Source organism: Ambystoma mexicanum, chromosome 14 (assembly GCF_040938575.1).
Source record: "Ambystoma mexicanum isolate Mex_15411 chromosome 14, UKY_AmexF1_1, whole genome shotgun sequence".
NCBI lineage: Eukaryota > Metazoa > Chordata > Amphibia > Caudata > Ambystomatidae > Ambystoma > Ambystoma mexicanum.
The window spans coordinates 318,164,785-318,178,383 of NC_090940.1; positions in this window are offsets into that span (position 1 = coordinate 318,164,785).

Consider the following 13,599-nt stretch of genomic DNA (forward strand, 5'->3'; position numbering starts at 1 on the left):
AAGTGCTTACTGTTTGTGTATATGTTTTGGTAAGGAGGGAGATGTGTTATATGGTGCCTGAGTGTGTTTGTAATTGAGTCTGCCTAGTCTGGTCATGTGCTCAGTGATGTCAAGCAAGCATCAATTGGAATGTTGATGTATGAGTGTGAGAATGATGTGGTGAGTGTTCTGTAACTGGAGTTGGTCCCTCCCTCCCTGGGGGATGGGTGCCGGTGATCTATCTTATATCTTATACCTTATGTCGTTATGTCCTGTAACATGTAACTGAAGAACTGGAAGTAAACTTACTTATAAGCACCTAACTCAAGTATGGACATTGCTTTACTACACTTTCCAAATCAATCCCTGCTCCATTAAGTAAAAGGTGAAGCCCACTTAGTGAAACAGTGTTCTGTACTTGATGTGTTGAGTGCACAGTAGCTGCATGTTTGTCTCTCCTCCTGTTCTGCAGGGTGGGCCTTGAAGGAGACATTATGGCCACTGTGGGTAGTGGAGAGAGGAGAAGGCAGGGGACGCTGCTTTCCCCAGCAAAGGCTGCAGAAGCGTACTCCTTTAAATTGCAATAAGATGAAATTAAAAGCTTTAATTTTCACCACGCCTCATAGTTGAGTGCTGATACTCCTTTTCAGGCTTTGAGAAGTGCAGGTACTCAAATGCTCAAAAATAATAAGTGCAGGTATTGAGGGTCCGGTAGGACCGGCGCTTTTAAAGCACTGTGTGAACTCTGTGTGCTGATGTCATCTGGCTGGATGGGGAGCTGAGTGCCATGTCTCCCCTTTCCTGCTCTGTATGTTGGGAATTGATGGCTGGATTAGTATACCCTCGGCGGAAGTTCTGACCAGACTGAATTCGTGATCTTTGTGGAAGCTCTTTAGGACACTCACCTTTGGTCCTCTTCAGTTGGGCCTTGCCCCAAATTAGTATTCACCTTAAGAACTTGGCGGTTTAAGTTTGATAAAATTATATCTTTGACCCCTCCACGTCCCTTACTCCTGTTTTTCCCATTTAACCCTCTTTCAGTAAATGTTCACGTTACTCTGTCGAATCAGTACTAGGCTGTTTACCGCTTTAAAAATCTTTCATGAAGTTAATGATTTGTTAATAATATAGCGCTTACGTTTAAGCGATGTACATGGAACATATCTACAAACATCAATCATCCTAACCGAAGGTGGTACTCGCCAACTAGACGATAACCGGTAAACCAGCAGCGCGACCACCATCCAGCCGCGCACGGATGCTAACCAGTGACCCACATAGGACATACACTTGACCCAGACCCACATGGGATACTAATCTACCAATTTCATGCCTTGAGAAAAACCTAGGGTTGAAACACGTGTCGGCACTGAAAGTACAAGCAAGCAGCTTTTAAAAAACTCAGCCTGTGGAATTGTACATTAAGATGCATGTCACACAAGTACCAAACATTATCTGACAAAATGTGCAATTGACTTTCTGGCACAATAAACACCACATTGTGTTCACAAAAGCCAACAATGGTGTCAACTATCATTGATGAATGAACCTTGAGCACTCCGAATTGAAGTAGGTGAACGCCGGATCCAGCGCCACTGTACTACAGGGTTCCAACCCCCCCCCAAAAAAGCGTACTCATTTATCGACCTCGGAAGGATGAAAGGCTGAGTTGGCTTTGCCGGGATTCGGACCTGTGACCTGCAAATCACACACAGATCGCAGCAGTGAGCGTCAACCCACTGAGCTATCTTACCAGCATCTATTGTGGCTTCATTATGCCAATCCTCTTTACCTGGAGCTGCCAGGCTGCAATCTTTGACGGATTCAGGTTATTATTGGCACCTGCCTTATTTTTATTCTGTGGGGGTCTATCTACATCTCCCCTTTTCTTGTCAGACTTCATTGGCTACCGGTCAAAATTCTATTATTTTCGTATACTGGGGCTTTGCTCATACTGGACCAGCCCCCCTTCTTTCATATAGGCTCAAGCACTTTACCCTGGGCACATATTGCTCCCTTCTAGCCATGCGCTGTCAGTGTCTCTTAGAAATAGTCTTGCACGGATGGGTGATCAAGCTTTCTCTGTTCTTGCCTCTGCTTTTTGGAATTATCTTTCCTTACTCAGCGTTTGTTTGTCATAATTTAAAACCTGATCGTTCATCTCAGCTTTTTCCTGTAACCATTTGTTCTTGTTTTTTTCTAGTGCCAGGAAGCCTCTTGTGGCGCTAACGCACTCTGTGAGTTCAATAAACATGAACACGCCAATCTTCAGTTATTGTCTCATTTCATTGGTTAAAGTAGGACATCCCCACAACAGTTCAATCTAATCAGTGTGGAGGGGGTGATGCAGAGGGAAGAAATTGGGACGTAGTGCACCTGTGAAATCATTACTTTTATGTACACGGCTTCATATGAAGTGCTGATACGGTGTTACGTTTGTGTGTGTGTGCTTGTTTTTTGGAAGAGCATATCCCAGCCAGAAATGTAGACTAAATCAAGCCCTGCTGGCCCAATGCACACATGCAGAGCTGCAGAATCCTGCCCATTTCACTCAATTCTATTCTAACGAGCAGCTGCAGAATTGGTGCATTGCTGGCAAATATTGGGCAGAGTTGCTCTGCTCCACCAGGACCTCCTCATTTGTATCCTGGGCGGAGTTGTATCCAGTAGTTTCTGTTTAAGACTGGGAGATGCTCTATTACTGAAGGCCAGGAAGCAGTGTCCCCCGTTCATTCAAATAAGTGCTTGTTTCCCTTTGGCTTTAGTTTCATTCTCCCCATTCTGCATGCAAAGTCACAATAGCATCATGCAGATTAATGTGAGCCTAACAAATCCTCCTTGGGTTTTAAGCCAGTCATTATTTCAGAAAGCATTAAACATTATGCACCCTTCTCACTTCTGATCCCTCCCTCCCATTCACATTTCTAAAGGTACAAAAGTCCCTGCTAATAGTACCCCCTCCCTCCCGTCAGTGCCTAATGGCTCACATTGTAATACTCTGTTGACACGGAGCAACGTGAGGACCCTCTGCTGCCCGGAGCTCCTTGGGACATTGTCCTGGCAGCGGGACACCTCTACCATTCGGAACGGGTAAGGTGCCCTGCTGCCAGGACAACGAGCGTGCTGAGCAGGAATTGCTCAGCACACATTGTCCTGCCAGCGGGACAATTTTGGCGTTGGGCACCCTCTTTGAGGTGCCGAATGGGAGAGGTGTCCCAATGACAAATGTCCCGGTCTGGCTCTTAAAAGAGCTACGAGGGGCAGCTTGACTACCCCCTTGCGACTCTCCCGCTCCGTACTCCACTGCTTGGAGCCATTTGCACACAGGAAAACATAACTTAATTGTAATCAGTCAGAATCTTGTAGAAAAAATCTATCAGCACGTAGACATATAAGGTGCTGTGCAGAACCCAAGTTTGGAGATGTATGGCATTTAAAAATCTATACCAATTATACTTGGTCACCCACTGCACTGCATTAACCAATGGTTTCAGCCTTTGAATCAAAGGAAACATCAGGCAAATTGCTGACATGCCAGTGAATCTGGTCCTTTCATCCATGGCTTTATAGTTCAGCTAGGTCAAGTCAACGTCACCCAAAATTTCAGTTATCAGGGGGTGATAACGTCTGGTCTGCTCAATGGACGTTGCGTCATTGTTTCCATGTGTTATTGTAAATGTATATATAAATGTTGTGTGCCCATAGTGTATGTCAGTGGAGGTGCTGGGTGAATTTGTGTGTGAGTGAGAGTGTGTGCAAGCATATGTGCGTTGACTTTTGTGTCTGAATGAATGATAAATAATGCATTGTTTGTATGTTCTAGTGGAATTAAGTTTGTGAATGTTATGTTGTGTCACTGGGTGCATGGCAGGCCGGCTGAAGATGTGTGGGGGCCCAATTGAATTTTAAAGATACGCCACCAGTCTTATGAAAGTTATAACAGAGCGTGAACAATGGACTCTTGTGGTGTAGTGTTATCCCTCAGGGATTTAGGTTGTTTGACTGACGTACAAAATCACGGCGGAATTAACGTAGTCATTTTTGCTGCGAACATGTTTTTAACATGGTACAAAAAACCAAATCCATCTCCCCTCAAACCGCCAGTACACCCATCAACCCCCCCACTTACCTTTTCTCCATCCGCTGCTTCTCCTGTAACCTGCAGCATCAGATCCATCCCTTTAACGTGAGTTGGATCTGACACTGTACCATCCCTTTTCTTCTTTTTTTTTTGTTGGGTCCCCTGCCACCAATGCGGAGGAAGCGGGGGACACCCCCGCAGCTGCGGAAGTCAAGAATATAGAACATGGGCTGAGGGGGCCACCCCTGCAACCACTGCTCTTCATGTTCAGTATCTTTGGATTCAAACTAATGGTGGTGACCAAATTCGGTCAAATCTACCATTCAATCACATTTTTTTAACTATTTGGCTGAAACGATCCCTCAGAGCCCCCATCTGCTGTCCCTTCACCCCACCCCTTTGATTCAGTTGTCATGCCCCCCCAACATTTTCAGAAAAGTTACTCCACTGACAGGGTGCCCACAAAAAAGAGGCTGGGGGAGCAGAAGCCGAACAAGAAATGTCCAGAGTTCCCTGGAGGCCAGTCCTCCACTGGGACAGGCTGAAAAACACTGTTCCCTAGAACGTGGAACTGTGTGTGTGGTGCTGTCTAAGATGGGAGGGTGGAGGCGAGGGGTCCATGAGGACAGCATGACTCACAACTTTAATGACTCAGACTAAACTACTCATTAATAATTACTCACAGTGTTACGCAGATTGATTAACAGCTACATTAGATAAAAAGGCTACATTAGTTGACAATTAGCGTGCTTATTATCAAAAATGGCAAACTAATTACAATAAAATGTGCATAACTACAAGGGATATAATCGATGCCGATGGAGGTACATGTGCAGCTTCCCACGCAATACTTCCTGTGTGGGCTTAGACGTCTCAGCCAAGTCTCCCGGAACTTGGTGAAGTCTCCAGGCTTGCTGAACATCCCATTGCTGATCTGGACTATATACATCTCTCTGAAATGGATATAAGAATGCATCTATGGAATCCGTCCACAGCGCCCCGTGAAGACTCTGCAACTGCCTGTATTAATTCAAAACAGTCTGTGACATGTGTACAAATTGCTCTTTTTTTATCGGACAGAGCGAACGGCCACCTCACCAACCTAGCTTGCTAGTCTTTCATCGCTAATCAACATCCGGTGCAGGTGAGTGGGCACTGTCGATTCACCACAATGTCTCTCCTTGTCATACAACTGCCCTGCAGCCCTGGACACTGAACTGTGCAGCCCGAGGCAGCATGTGCACCACCGAAGGACCAAGGGGGGGCCTGTTAGGAAGAATACAAGAGGAGCCTGGGGAGATGGCTGCACGGGCCACGCTGAAACAGGAGCCACTATAGAGATCAGTGACTTATAGTTGAGGAAGAAATTGAGATTGAGGAGCCAATCACCAGGACTTCTACCCCAGCCTTCCATGATTTCTTGTGTAGGACTTGCAAGCAGGAACAGAATTGTCCTTCCGATCTGAAATAATGTGCAGTTGAGCGATACAGGTCACAGAGTGTTGGGTATGTCTGACCGAATTCAAACTGATTGTGGCAAACTGACCGTAAAGCAGTTTGCCACCTCCAATTTTAAGGAAGCGAGGGACCCCCAATATTGCTAAATACCAACCCTGGATAGCGGGGGACACCCCCGCAACCCCTGCTCTCGAGGGTTGATATGTAGCAATATATGCGACCAAATTGCCCCAAAGGCCAAATAACCCATATTATATTTGACCAAATTGGTCATTCGGTCAGTTTGCCACGGTCAGATTTCATAGAGTGAAAGGCGATTGGTGGGAAGAGTTTACTTATGTTAAGGGGGCTAATCCTGGCCACAGTGGCCATTGCCATGATTAATTGTGGGATTCTTAGAATGCTGTCAGAGAGGACCATAAGATCAAAAGCTTTCAGAGAGGGATTGAGGGGTTTGGGATGGAAGGCGATTGGAGGCAGAACAGTGGCCTTGATTTTGGGGTTATGATATGATACGATATGGCATTTATAACGCGCATATACACAAGTGTTTCAAGGTGCGACAAGTGTTTCAAGGGTAGGAAGAAAGATTACCTTTTTGGTTGAGTTCAGCATCAGGCAGTATCTCAGAGAGTGCAGAGGTAAAGGGGAGAAAGGAGAAGGAGGGTGTCCTCTGCAAAGTAGTACTGGTAGTGGAAGCCAAAGTGGAGGTGAGTTTACTAAGGAGGCGGATTAGATGGGGAAGAGAAGTGGCTCAGGAATAAAACTTGGGGGACTCCAAATGGCAGTAGTGTAAGGGAGGAGGTACTACAGTTGTAGGAAATTGATAAAATGAGTGGTTGGAGAGGAAGGAACTCACCCATTCCAGTGTGAATTCTTTAAGGCCCAGGCAGTAGAGGGCCAGAAGGAGGGAAGGATGGTTGACAGAGTCAAAGGGTGCAGAGAGATTTGCTAGAGTGAGAATGGAGGAGAGGTTGGAGTGGTGAACATTGGTTCGAAAGTTGCAGATGTAATGGAGGGCAGTTTTGGGGGAGTGTTTGCTCCAAGCCTGATTGGAGGGGGTCATGGAGATAATGGTCTTCGAGGCAGCCAATCCTGCTGATCAAGACACCTATTTTGAGGATTTGGGAGGGATAGGGCAGGAGTAAGATAAGATGGCAGTCTAGGGATTTATGTCAGTGGGACGTGGGCTTCTATATCAGGGGGATGATGGTGGCTACTTTCTAGCAGGAAGGGAAGATTCCTGTGGAGGTGGAGAAGGTGAATAGGAAGGACTGGTGGTGTACATGACAGGCACACGTTTTTTGAGTATTTGTGGTGCAAATAGGTCAACAAGAGCACAGGATGAATGTTCTTACTGTGGAACAGTTACAAGACCATTAGTGGAGGTGGGGAGGAAGTGGGATAGAATCAAGGGGTACTGGTGGTAGGACGTGGAGCAAAGAAGGAAGGAAGAGTTCAAAATAGTAGGGTGGACAGAATGTAAAATATTTTAGTGATCCCGAAGGAGATGTGGGATGCAAAGTCATTAACTGTTAGAATGTAAGATGTGGAGCAGTTTTTGGAAGGGGAGAGCATGGTTTGGAGGGCCACACAGCATTTTCAAAGTTGAGACCATGGACAGAGTTAAACGTCAGTGTAGTCTGGTTTAGCAGAGTTAAGAGCATTGAGGGCAAAGAGAGAGACTTTATAATCATTAATAAGAGTAGGGGAACTATACTTTTGCGGCAAAGTGGAGATGCATCGTTGTCTTGAGTTGTTGGATGGGTGGAGTGATACATGGTTTACGTGCGAGCATGACAGTTAGTGAAGGAAAGCAAAGCGTAGTATATGTCATATAAGGTAGTATATGTCATTTAAGGGAGCAAGTGCAGTATAGAGTTCACAAGTGGAGGAAAGAGGTAATGGGAGGAAGTTTGACTTGGTGCATAAATTGGACCATAGAGTTGGATTCTGATTTATTTTTGGTGAAAGATAAGGAAGGGATATGCAATTGCGCGAGCAGAGATAGTGAAGTAAATAAGTGAGTGGTAGTTGGGAGAGCAGCTAATGGGGAGACCATAGGAATGAGTTCTGGTGGTAAAGCAGACTGACAAAGGAGGGTCGAATAGAGTGAAATCAAGCTGTAATTGGTGGGCCTGTGTAATATTGGCTATATTGAGGTTAGTTGGATGACCATGTGGACATCAGCTGGAATCACTTCAAGTTGTAGGTTTAGTTTGGAGAGAAAGAAGTTAGGAATGCCAAATGGGAGAGAGCCGTCTCTTCATCTCTCACCCATTTGGCACTCCTAACCTCCTAATCTCTGTCCAACATCTTGCCCCATCACTCTTGTCATCCTCCTGGGTGACAAGAGAGATCGGGCAAGAAGTTGGACAGAGATATGATGAGGGGAGTGGGAAAAAGTAGCAAAGTCCATATGAAGGGTGGCTAAAGTGGCAGTGATGTGTAGGGAGATGCAGGACACACACACACACACAAGAAAAATTGGAACTTTCCCATGCCTTTGTTGTTCACACTGCAACAACGTCACTAAGGGGGACAGTATTACTCACCCATACACGGGTAAAAAGATTAAACTACGACATTTTGCCACCTGTATGTCCACCGGTGTGATTTACGCGATCAAGTGCCCATGTGGCAAACTTTACATTGGTCAAACAACAAGGTCAGTTAAAGAGAGGCTCTCAGAGCACAAATCTAATATCAGGTGTAAAACATGAAATCACCTCTCTCTCGAGACACTTTATGGAAAATGACCACACTGTAGCTCAAGTCAAATATCATGTCCTAGAAGTAGTTAAAAAACCCTACATAGGTGGCAACTATCAGTCAATACTTTCTCGCAGAGAGAAATACTGGATCCACACCTTGAACACACTACTCCCTAAGGGCCTCAATGATGAGTTCTCGCTGAAATGCTTCATTTAATTAGACACTTGTAATGAGTAATCTAACTTTGAAAAAATAATCAGGTGCTAATAGATAGCCCATTCTGCCTATTACACAGTATCATTTAATCTAATTGGATGGTCATCTAATGCTTCCATTCTTCACAATGCACTGTAGAACTATGTTAACATGCAGATCTTGTTTACTTTGAATTACTGTTGATTGAACTTTATACAGCAGACCTTGTTATGGTATACCCACAGTGCTCTCATCTGTTCAAAAAACAAAAAATAATCTTTATTGTGCAATTTGTAAATCCAAAGCCAACCAACTCTAACTCGCATAGACCTGCATTTATAGTTCCTTTAGTCATTTTCCTTTTTCTTTTACACTCCTTAGAGCCTCGAGTCAGATCAGCTCGCATTACTTTATCCCTTACAAGTACATTCAAATATGGCCGCCATCAAGGACAGACACTTAGGAACTTTCTTCAATCTATGTATTGTAACACAAGTCCGTTTTCCACCTCTACATATCACGAACTACATACACAGTCTTAGGCGTGCAGGAGGGTCCTTCATTCCAGACGGAGCGTCCCCTGCTTAGCAACAGTTTCTATCTACTCCCGGCTCGTTAGTGTGCCACTTCTGAGATCGGCTCTGCGACGGACGAAGATTCCAATACACGATCGCGTATCGTGTTTACACTAGTAAGTTCCTGCATCCACACATGGCATTGTGCCGGCTTTGTATTCCACTCTAAGACTTTCCTTTACTTATCCGTAGCTTCTCTGTGCTATTCCTTATATTCACAGACCGTGTATCTTTCAGCACTACCTAGGGCTTACACGTTGTCCTTTGGAGGCAAGTTACCGGACTCCACTGGCAATTGGCGTAAAGCACACGTACTCACCTTGCCAGGGTGAGTACCTCCCTTTCTTTCTTTACCGCTCCGAATCTGTGCCGATTATGTTACAGCCCTGTGCCCATTCTTTGCACATCATTAACTATCTGTTTTGTCCACAATGAATACGCTGCTGCTCTGTGCTTCTTTAAATATCATTAATTGTAGGACCTGGGGCTCCCGTGTAATTGATGCCCGATGGAGTCTCCCATGACTGACTGAACCCTCACTACCCTTTTACATCATTAAACGCAATAGGACTAAGGATCCTCCCATTGATGGTGAGCTTATATCTAGCCCATAGGGCATTATCTAACTCTACAAGGACAACTCCATTTTTTTTCTTTCCATCTAAATTGATCATGGCAGCTATGAGTAGATTGGGTTGTTTGTGGCTTTGGATAATCACCATATACTATTAGAAATGTCCACACAGAAACTGGTTGTTGCCTTGGGGCTATGTTATTTTACACAAATGGTGACTTGCAGTCCATGATAAATGAGTAAATGTGCACTAGATACAGACTGCGGTCTTTACTTGAGAGCTTTACAACCCTGATTATATTTCCTTTGTATTCTTTACATTTTAGTTTGTATGTATGATTTATGGCTCAAGAAGAAGAGAATTGGTATCTCGAAACGCGTCAGCCATCTTCAATGAATTCAATCTTCTCTACTATTTGCGTTTGGAATAAACAACACTTGTTGTAATATTCATACATCTGATTGTATTATTAGAAAGAGCCACCCGTGCTTTCAAATTGTAAATTCTTACTTTGAACCATGTACAAGTTGTTTTGAATCAATGTTTAGGCGTCATATCGACGCAATTTAAAGGTGTGCAGGGAACGGGAGCATTGGACATTAGCACACCAGTAATCCCAAAGACTGGTTTTCTGTCTGTCATAGCACAGACCCCTTAACTCCACCCCATGGTACCAAGGAAGATGAGCACAGCTGCCCTGCTGTCCATCCACCCACTGTCAATCATTACAATAGACGATGAACAGGTATTTGCTTACATCTGGAAACACTGACTGTCCAAATTTTTTTGAAATATCTTGTCACAGCTGAACAGTATTAAGTATACAGGCACGGGTACAGTGAGCTAAAAGGTGGTTGTAGACCCTCCCAAGTGGGAACCTACCCATAGAACGGGTTATTTGGCAGTGTTTGTTCTCAGTGGAGGGGCTCCCAGACATTTGTATAAATGTTTAGGGACCTGGGGATTCACCCTAATCTACTCAAGGTAATCGAGACGTGGACCCCTTGCTCACTGTCCTTAGAGAGGCACAGCTCCACCTCACTGATGAGGCCCAACAAGGCCGAAACATGTGTCTGGAATTACTGTTGTTACTCTTGTTCAGAGGAGAATTGCCTGGCATTTTGGTGCTGGACTACCCATGTGGGTGGGACCAGACTGATATGCAAATATATATTTCTCCTTTGTGAAAGGTACAGTAAGCTAAAACATGGTTGTAGACCCTCCAGAGTGGGCACGTTCCCATAGAACAGGGTATTTTGCAATGTTCGTTCTCAGTAGAGGGGCTCCCAGACCTTTGAATGAATGTTTAGGGACTTGGGGTTTTACCCTAGGTTACCTGGGGTAATCCAGACGTGGACCCCTTGGTCACTGTGCTTAGAGAAGCACAGCTTCACCTCACTGAGGAGGCCCAACAAGGCTGAAACACGTGTCTGGGGTTTCTTTTGGTACTCTTGTTCTGTGGAGAATTGCCTATCATTTCGATTCTGGACTGCCAAAGTGGGTGGGACCAGACTGATATGCAAATGGAGATTTCTCGTCTATGAAAGGTACAGTGAGCTAAAACGTGGTTGTAGACCCTCCCATAGGGGGAACCTACCCATAGAACAGGTTATTTGGCTGTTTTTGGTCTCGGTAGAGGGGCTCCCAGACCTTTGTTTCAGTATTAAGTATCGTTTACAAAGTCAACGTTGAAGGGTCAGACAACACAGCATCCCCACCTCTTATTCTGGGACCACAATTCTGTCTTTTGTCCGTACAAGATTACTTTTTGCATCCTTACCATCATTTTCTAAATTGATTCTTCCTTAGCATCCCCCTCTGTCTTCAGTTTTACATTGCTGCTCTTTTCTCTTTCTTTGAGCCTCTGTGCTCTTTTTAGTTTCAAAATGTTTTATTTCAATTTTAAACATTTGAATGTAACAGCAAATCGCCTAATCATGAACAACTCAAACCGATTAATTGTACCTATGTGAACATAAACAGTCAGTATACTAGATGAGCGATCAAGTGGGGACAATAAAACAAAGGCAAAATAATAATAATAATACTTTATTGTGATTTAATCCTAAATTTAGGATTTTACACAACATATACATATCTCATCATCCATACAAAGCATACAAAACATGAAACATATAACACTCATAAAATAACATCAGATAATACTTCCAAAATCAGGAATCAAATAATAAATCGTAGTGCAATGTGATACAATTAAATAACTACACAATACAACAAACAGGATAAGTAGATCAGTAAATATGAAGTAGGAATAAGGAATCAGGAATAAAATAAATATGTAGGGAAATAAAATACAGTATGTGAGCACTGAAGTCCACAGAATGTATCACAATATCATGATCGTGGTTCTTCCGGTAATAAGGTTTTAACATGAGACCACACTCTAAAGAGAGCAAGTTGGCGACCCAAAGACTCAGAGTTAAGGCAGCTATCCCAAAAGGCTTCCTCAGTTATGGTCTCATAGTTGTGGACCCATTTCCCAAATGCACACATATATGTTGGTCCCAATTTTGGGCATAGGGTTAGGACATGCCTAGTAGTTTCCAATATTCCTATAGCCTGGCATATCCGACAATGTCTAGCCTTGATCGGTATCTTCACACGGGCCCCAATAATCGCTAAGACCAGGAGTTGGTTGGTCCGTAGCCTTAATAAGAACTGCCTCACCTCTGGTGCCGGACACAGAAGCAAGTAAGGCTGGGGCTTTCGATATGTATACATTACATCAGATACTGCCTCATATCCACTCAGTTTAGCCAGATGGATAGCGTTCATGTTCCAATCACATCTGTTCAAGTTTTTCTTCAAATGATTTTTTTGGGTGGATGTAGGGCAGATGCGTACTGTTCTCAAAGGAACAATCTCCTTGAACAAGGACTTATTAAGTTCTTTAAAATTGAGGCCACAAGGTTGTCTCTCAGCCTCATAATTATCACCAGCCAGACTCAGCAATTTACACCTGGGGTTTGTACGAGCTTTAAGGTAGAATGCACCTCTCACGTGTACAGCCATACTTTTCAGAGGCCCAGCTCCAGGCATAAAAACTGCACCGAGCAGGAAGGACCTAACCTTAGCACCGGACGCCAAAAGTGTCCCTTCAAAATATTCAGCTACTTGAGATTTTGCATGGCCAAAGCCTCCGAGCCATATAGAATGGCAGGTACAAAACACTGTTGGTAGATGTTTAAGATTGCTTCCATGCTAAAGCCAGCCGATCCCCTCCCAAATTTACAAGCCTGCAATATAAGCATCTTGGCTCAACGTTTTCTATGCCAAATTATTTCTTCATAATTAGCCGGAGCTTTAAAATCCAGCCCCAAATATGGGTAGGAGTCCACCACTGCAATGGTGCCCAATTTGGTGTCAATACCAGAGCGGTTAGGACCTTTTCTAGCTATCAGCATTATTTTGGTCTTTTCAAGGTTGATAATCAAACCTAACTGAGAAGCATAGGCTGACAGCTCATTTAGCATGCTCTTTATGCCAGGTAGCGTGCGATCAAATGAGATTAGGTCGTCGCCATAGAGCATGCCAAAAATAGGATGGTCCCGTGAGATATGTTCACGTGTGCCACGTGAGGCAAGGTGAATGTCCTCACTGTCTTGTACCTAACTTCATTCCTAACACTTCTCTCTTTCCTGCCTCCTCTGCACTTAACTGATCAGAATTATTTTCCAAGACCTGCAAAAGAGGAGATGTCTGTAAACCCTCCCTTTGCCTTGCAGCAGCGATTAATCCACTGTATTCGTAGCCAGTGCCTTACAACACACCATAGACAATCACACCCAGCACTGCAAATCTGAATTATTGAGGATGCTAGAATGGACTGCCATGCCAGCATTACACTGACCTTCTCCACTCTCAGCTTCCATACGCCTCCTCCGACATAGGCAACTCTTTCTCCCATCCACTTCGAGCCAATACACAAGATTCCTCAAACCTCCAATTACTCTCTCGGACACACCACATAATCTCTACACATGCACCACTTCCCTGATGA